We start from the raw sequence: 8,891 nt of genomic DNA, 5'->3' as shown, positions 1-8,891 counted from the left end.
TAGGTGGCTGGTCGTATACGGATATATGATGTGCTGTGCTGCCCAGTTTTCAGCAAAAAGCGCCACAGCAGGGGCGTCCTTGCTTAGGCGAATATTCACTTCTATACTTACTTACTTACTTACTTCTATACTTAGAAGCATCTTAGCTTCTCCAGATCAAATAGTAAACGTCTAGCTTCATAGTCTAATAAGGGGATTCAGATCCTATGCATTGCCCGGCCACCCATTTGAATTCAATAATCTCGATGTTCTCTTCGCTACCAGGTGTGGACTAGTTCGCTAGACCATTCCTGGATATCAAATTTGAAATCTATTTGAGTCTTGCACAATGTATTTACCGAACATCAAGGTCAAACAATTTAAGTGATTTAACCTTGGTAATAAGTTATGCACGCACCTTGCTCATCATATATACTCGATAATTTTCAATAGCAGTATAAACATCCACTTTGCAGACGGAAGTACGATTAATATCTACAGCGGAGACTTTATTAAAATAGCTCAAAATGAGTCTACTACTCCCGCTCCTTGTCTTCTTACTAATTTTGCGGACCCCAATATGGCCTATCCTTCATTATAATGTTCGTCTAAACCTTCTTTTTCCCCCCCCCCCCCCCAATGCCTCCAAGTTTGCCTCAAATTACACTAGCCTGTCGATTATAAGACGCTGTTGCCTGCAAATTGGGTGTAACTGCGCTCCGCCACCGTAAAATCGGTAACACTGAGAACGAACAGGTCACTGTTTTCTCTTTTGAACTGTAACGTACCACCATGTTTGCGGCCTCCTCCCGTCTAATGTGCGGTCACACCTCTCATGCAAAGAGCTGTGATGTTCACTGCGCTAGTAACAGGCCACAAAAAAACCTGGAAAAAGACGCAAGAAAGAACGAGACGAGGTTGACGATGCAGAAAAAGAAAAAGTAGGCTGAGGACGTAAATGGGGTGTCCAAGGCCAGGAAGATGCCGCGGAAACAATAGGAGATTTTTCGCCGTAGACGTGACACGCTACAGACACGGTCAGACGTGTTTCGCATGCACTTATCATTTCTTTTAGCAGCGGCGCCACTTTTTTCGGTTCCTGTTGAAGGCTCCTCTAGGCTTTTCCCTAGGCGATTTGGTGAGCTCACAGAGTGCGCATTAGGGTATTGGGTGAAAGGGGTAGAGGCGGTATCTTCTTTTTCAACCCGCAGTGGCTTGAACGTCAGTCACGACTCTTCTTCTCTCCCTGGCCAAACCTAAACCCGGCAGAGTCCAAACGCTCCTGCCTCTATGCCACTCTACTCACCCACTGTCCAATTCGCTAGTGGATACGATTTAAGGCTTAAAATTTGGTACCTCTGGGTGATCGTCCGTTAGTGCTAGCGTTTTTTTGGTCACAGATGCCTAATGTATGAGAAGGATGAGACCGAAGTACGGAAACAAGGCTACCGTATAAAGCGAAAGCTTCTAACTGTCGTACACTATAGAGATTCTCGGTGAAGAAGGCTCGTCAGAAACGTTGAAAAAAAGGGGCGGGGGGGCAGGAAGAAATGTTGCCAGGGAGAAACCCGACGCTTTTCAAGCGTCAGGTTTCTCCCTGGCAGCGTTCCCTGACCCGACCATGAGTAGCATACGCAATGAAAGCAGCGAACTGCCGGCTCTTTTTGGGTTTTTACTCCCGGCCTCTCGAGTAACTGTTGAATCGTCCAGCGCCTCGAAACGTCTCCTTCGTCCTTCAAAGAGATGCGAGCCAACCTGGAAGGGTTCGTAGGCTCGGCTTCGTACCGCCGCTTCTAGGTTTAAGCCAACAAAGTACCAACAGTAGTATGGGTAATTTGGCAAAGGAGTCATTATCCCACTGAACGTTACCGACTCATACATACATGAAAGTAATACGATCGATGTATCTTATTTACCTTATATTGTTTAAGAAAAAATAAAAAAACAAACACATGGAACCTTAAATGGACCCTTAAAGTGAAACCGAACGGTCTCTAACAGCCCCGGTTCTGACCCAGTCTAAATACTGCAAGCATCGATCTGGAAACAAAAGAGTTCAATGATACTCGAGAAAAATGCTATAATATGCATCTCAATTCTATACTGACTGGATGTCCATAAAGCAGAATTTTCGTGGGTAGTGAAGGTTATTTTATAAGCAGAATCCGTTGATTTATAGATTCTTGCATATTGTAAATTGTTAATTTTTGGCGACGTTAAACCGTCGGACAGTTTTTGTATACCTAGCGTTTTTCGGGACATATTGGTGATTGCCATTGGAAAGTGTACGGCTTATGATATGAACTTGACAATATATATATATATATATATATATATATATATATATATATAGATATGTAAAATCCAATGCCCTATAATTATGTTTGTTTACTATTAACGGTTTCAAACGATTTATGTTGGGCATGATATGAACCACTGTAGCAGAAATATACTGGATTAGAAAGTGCGAACTGTTAAACTCGTGGATGACTTAGTCCAAAGTTTCTCATTCTAGTAACATTCATATCTTTAGGTGATTCATTGTGTCAGCGTGAAGTTATTGCAACTATTCCTTAATTTTATCAATCTTGCATTGAGCATAGGTATAGGTGGTTTTCAACCATGTCCTTTGTGCTATACACAGCCGCTAAATCTCGATTATATGAGGCTAGTTTGAAAAGACATCTTTTTAAAGCACTCCTTTGCAAACGAACTAATATCGTCGTACGTGCTACTGATCGGATCCACGCGTATTTTTGGGGTGTTGTCGTTAGGGGGTATCACCTGAGGTATTCGTGATCTTGGCACATCCCCGTGATAATGCTGTCGAGAGTTGCTTGTTCTTAAACCAACGTGTCTTTAATCAAAGCTTCAATTAATTGTAGTTATAATGTCTAAGCTCCTTTTTCGGACTAAAAATATCTGCCGACAGTATCATCTGACACATTTCTAGAAACTAGGTCGTTCCAACAAAACGGGAGGCCTTTTCACGCTTCGTTGTAACGAGGCCTGAAATAATATCTTCTATTTAGATAGACTCATTACAAACTCAATACCACTTCATATGATTTTGCCTTCAGCACACCCAATGGATGTTGTTTTTATAAAACGAGTGACATTTTCTGATCAATGAAATGCATATGACCAGTGGCTAAATCATTCCGGCAATTATGCCCCTTATATGCGGCGTTTCAGTGTGAGAATGGTATAACCAATATGCGAAAATACAGCTTAAACGCATGTTATGAAAGAAGCTAAGAGGACCCTACTTGAATACCCAAAACGTTTCTAGAGTCCTGCACTGCGTGCGAAAGCTTTCAAAGTGCGCTTGCCCAGGATCTCTCTCTATATATATATATATATATATATATATATATATATATGCGCTTAAAATGTTTTGCCAACGTTTGCAGTATTGTAGAGTTGCAGTAGATTGGAGCAGGCTATCAATTTGATAGATTTAGCTCTCGAGCGACACAACACCGTAAAAATGGTGAAGTTGAACGTTTTGTGTTAGTGACATTTGTTTTGTCTGTAACACTCGCTTTCGATATTAACCCGTATAGACGTTGTGGGGATAGGACTTCCTTGAAGACTTGATGTTGTGCAGGTAGATTAAATGAAGATGTACTATTGATTCCGTTAGTATTTTCGTAGCGAGGTAAGATAGAAGATGAAAGGATCCATGCATTCTATAATTTTGATTACATATTCTATGACGGTTACGCTCGTTTCTTTTTTTATTTCGACTAAATCTTTTTGAGTAACAAAGATGTATGCAACTGAAAACCGCGTATTCCATTCTAAGTCACCATCGTCACTTCAGAAGAATATTTACTCAAGAAGAACAAACAATTATTGCGCGGTGGCGCACGAGTGCTTTGATAAGCTCCTGAATATTCACACTACTGCAGCTTATTACGTACTTCCTACGTTACGTGCTAGAGAAAGCTGATATACGTAGTTGCAAGAGGCACGAGTGATAATTTATAACGCGCTTAGTCGAAGGAAGAAGCAATCTGTAACATATAAAAAGAAAAACAAAAGCTAATTTTCGTCGTTATAGGTCGTTTTAATGAAAGGCCTATTTTTTTTTTTTGGTCGTTTCGGCGTACATGCTTGTCTAAAAAAACAAATTTTTTTGCTTCTTCTCAGCTGGACAACAAGGATTACATGCCTGATCACGTCAGGATAAGTACATACAGCGCCACTGAACAATTTGAGAAGGAGATAAATGTGACGTCTCGTATACATTGAATACACACTACCATATGACGTTAATCGCGTTGGCCATCTTCACCACACTTTTTTGCCGGTAGTAACGTAGTTCACTGTAAAGCACTTTCAGACCGATTTACAATTTCCCGTTCCAGGAACACGTGACCCTTTCAACCAGCGCCTGTCAGTCGAGAACAGCACTCGAACTACAAAAATGAGAAACCTGTGGACGTTATAATAAAATTCTTAATACCTTTTAAGCAAGTAACGTATTTCTAATTATCCTTTGTTCATATTATAATTGTTCGGTGACTTCGTCACTCGGTGAACATACAAACGCACGCGTGCAGATAGCTGAGATACTCCCCTCCAACCTAGTTAACTGACATCGTTCTCGGCATCCGCTTTGTACAACGCTTCCTGCTTATTTCATATTCAATTTCGTGTTTTAATATACATATATAATACAACACGTAGACTGGTGAAAGCGAATTGTTCTCTAACTAACCGTACTCAACTGGCCTGCGTCGTAAGGGACATAACGCAGCCATGTATACATTATGCATTTTACCTTTATAAAAAGGTAGTCAGGTTATGATAGGTGTGTAAATGCTGCAGGACAAGCTTAGCCATCTAGAAGAGCTTAGCTGGTTTGAAATATTCACGAGTCCATCAGGAAAGCCGGTTTGCTGGAAACGACATTCACAGACGAACGCGACAGGAACCGGGACTGGTAACCGTAGGAGAGAATCGGATAACGACTGGATCTGAGACGCGTTTCTCGTCAAGATGGTTACCGCTGTTGGACAGACACAATGATTCGACTGTGTGCTTGCATACGACCCTATTTTGCTATTCTGAATAAGTGAATGGAGTAACTAACGGTTGTATTAGCTGATCCGATATAACGGAAAGCAAGGGAAAGTGTCTGGAATGCTGTGATTTCGCCTTCAGACTAAAAGAGTATTAAAGAGCCTCAAAAATCTTGAAGTCAAATAATAATTTCTTGGAAAAAATTTCACCTTCGAGTTTCCTTTACGATCAATGAAGTAATGCCTTTCAAAGGCAGAGCTTTATTGACAGAGGTAATAGTCATACCATGTTTTCGATCCGAATAGCTACAACATAAAAATGGAATCAATAAAACACATCGACCGATTCATTATGAGCCGCTCTTTAGCTGATCACGAATTTTAGTGCCTTTTTATAAAGTCCAAAGGGTTGCTAGGGCGCAGTCTATCAGGAGTCTACTCCTATGATAGTTGTTGTTATGTAAAATGTCTCGTACAATGAGACACCCATTTGATTTCTGCTTTTACAACAGTCTGATCGTTGCCAAGATTTCGGGTCCGAAACAAGCCGAAGTTTGTATTGTATTGCACATGCAAAAAAAAAATTTTAATTTCGAAAATTTAAGAAATCGACTTTATGTCTAGGATCGTATACGCGGGCTTGCTACAGAAAATTGGTACCGTGTATTTCATAGATCTAATTTTTATTTTTACGCTTTTTTAAGGACTTTACAAAACCCTTGTGATTTTTCGAAATTGGAAACAGTTCAACGGTTCCTGCTAAGCTTCGATTCATGCTTAGCTATTACTTTGTTCAAGCGTACCTTTAAGTAATATCTCAATCAGAAAATGTATTTTCTGAGTTTACTGATATGCGCAAGAATGCACATATATAGTGGTTTTGCGCTTTCTTTCAAATTATGCCGAACCATAAACGTTACAAAAATAATGTTCAAAATTAATAAATTTACATTGAAGATTCGGGGTTCGCCCGACTGATCCCGCTAGATGGATCCTAAAAAGTATGATGTTCCTACATGTGAGCCGCAGGTTTGGCTGCCTAAATCAGCGTTTGTCTGTTCTTTACGGTATCCTTTGTGCAAGCTCTCTCATACGAACGTCGCTGGTGATTGTGCGTACACTTTTCGACCATTAAACTGTGTGTCTGTTTCATGGATGCTGAAAGTATTTAACATAGTTCATTACGAACGCATCTTCCAAATGTGTGTATCATCTACCAGTCGTGCTAAGAGCTTTTTTTAGAGGTGAGCACTCCAAATGCTTGTTGCTGCGATTGATTCCTGCGCCTTGTGCCCATTCTAGTCGAATCCCATTGTGGAATGTTTTACATTGGTTAAGAAGCCAACAGGGTTTTTCTTTTTTTTTTTTTATAGTGGATAGTGTGCCTGCTGGCTCGATTGCTCCTTTTGGTCAGGCTTTTTCCCACAAAGCTACTTCAGCTGCAGGGCTGATTCACCCTCTGTATTGTCGATCCATCAACTCGATCCCGACCACCTAGCCACGCAGTGAATGGAGGCGATCTAGTAGACCAGAGGTGCTGGGGATGTGGTCTTCGTCGCAAAAATCGCGCCACATTTTTCCGCGTATAAACAAGACGCCTTGCGGGACAGTTCTAACAGAGAAGAATTTTATCTCTGGGGGCGAGGAAACTGGAACGCTTCGAACCTGGTTGTGCTTCAATACGGCAAAGCTGTGCAGGAAAAACTGCGAGGAGGAGGCAGGTACTCTGAAGGAACGCAGCAGTGGTTGCCGATCGGCCCGTGGCCACCAACGCGTTACGACGATACCCTCGTCGATGCCTCCTTGCGAGTCGGCACTGCGCGCCCCCTGGCAACTGGCCAACCATTCAGCCGCGGGTAGGAAGTTTGCAGTTTGGAAGTATTTGTAGAGAGATTGGGTGCTAGCTAAGCCCGCTGGTACTATTGCAGAAGAGCGCGTAGGATGTAGCGGTGAGTGAAGCGAGGCGCGACCAGGACACGTGACCTGCAACCACTTTCGTTCGTCTCGTCACCCACGCTGCACCTGACTTACTCCTCGTCATCGCAAGCCACTTCGTCGCTGTTTTAAAGCAACACAGCAAGTGGAGGGTCGCACTTCGAACGGAGGTTCTGAGAATAAAGCCAACACCATTATCAGGATATTGATAGACATGCGTTAGCCACTTACTATACCCGTTCTGTTATGTATATTGATTTCAATAACATAACATTTGTTCTCTGATCCGAACTCAGAACTTGGCGGAGACTGTAGATCTTGCGTCTATCTAACGACGATGAACAGAATGAGTAACGCGTTATTCAATAAACCTACAGAGTGCTCCGTTGACGCACAAAGTATTATTGTTTGTCAATATCAAGTCGACGATCAAAATAGATAGATGAGCTGCAGTTCGACTCCACTATGTCTATAATCTATTGTGTCGACAAACAATAACACAAGGGTTAGCTCAAATTATCCTCACAGAACGAAGAAGCAAAATCCGAAAGGCCTAGTGAAGAAAGACCAGAGACGAGTAATCGTGATGGCCCCCCTTAGAGGTTTGATTTTGCGCTCTTGAGAACGACGCTGAAGCGACTGTCGGAAACTTGTCCGCCTTTGTGTGACTCGCAGCCCGCCCCCCTCTCTCTCTTTCTCTCCAAAAAGAAAAATCTGAGACACACGGCGAGTAGTATATGAGCGTAAATGGTCGCTCGACGGACGCAATAGCCGCCGGCTTACGGCTAACAATCCATGCGGAATGCTGCAGGATCAAAAAGACTTGCCCGCTGCCTGCTCAGTGTCTGTCCAACTCTCTGAGCCATGTGTTACAGCTATCTCCTTCTCATCGTAAGACTAAGATAGCGTCGCCTGGCCTCGTTTTCTCCTTTTCGCCATTGCTCCCAGCCATACACTCATACATACCACATGACAGAACACTACGTATTAGCTAGAGACATAGAAGCGACTGATTAGGGGCAGAAGTGTAAAGCAATGGAGAAAGCTACCCTGATTGCTTTCCTGCCAGTGGGCAACAGCGAGATATATAACTGTACTGAGGTAATAGGAAGGGGGCAATGGGGAAAAAAGGGGTATTCGGGGACGAAGAGGAAAAAGGGCACAAACATATCAATGCGCAGAAGAGTCATCTGACGTCTAAGGCCAGACAGCATGTGTAGGGCTAGTAGAACGAGCTGTTCGTTTGGTGTGATGGGTTGTTGCGGTTTGCAGTGACGATCACTGGTGAAGGGCAGTCAAACCGCTCCGTTCACTTTGGTTCGGTGGGCCTATGACGGCGACGTGACATGTGAGACAGACCAAGGCAAAGCTTGTCACTTCTACTTGGAAGCATGTCCGAGTCGAAAGTGGAATCATTGGCACGTTGCGACGCATTAGATCCAAAAAGTGCGGGATAGGAGTGTATTTTTAAGGCGACATTTGTTATTTACCAAAAAAACAACGTATAATAAAAGCTTTTCAATCAAAACAGATTGCTATTTTTGTAGCAATATGTTTTGATACCTGTATATCGATTAATTCTGAGGCTATTGATTTTCCCGTCTGATATGTTAAAGTTGTTTCGACACCGAAGCGTGACAGACGTCTTCAAAAAAGGGTAGCTCATAACCTGTCAAATAATGATTATTCCCAGTTTCGACCGACTTCCGACTACATGAAATGTTTAGATTGTTCGGACTTTGCGCTCTTTTGATTTAGGTTAATACGACGCACCTTTAAAGTGTGCAATAGACTACATACGTACATAATATGGAAAAATAACACAAAATTGCTGTTACTGCGTCTTACAAATATCTACATATGTTTGTAGAAATTGTCAATGCTTAAATTAAAATTCAAAGCCTTTACTTCAGGCACCCAAATGAAGGACAGAGGGGGAATAGAAGT

The sequence above is a fragment of the Varroa destructor genome, unplaced genomic scaffold (assembly GCF_002443255.2).
Source record: "Varroa destructor unplaced genomic scaffold, Vdes_3.0 BEIS01000005.1, whole genome shotgun sequence".
Lineage (NCBI taxonomy): Eukaryota > Metazoa > Arthropoda > Arachnida > Mesostigmata > Varroidae > Varroa > Varroa destructor.
This window is presented reverse-complemented; position numbering follows the sequence as displayed.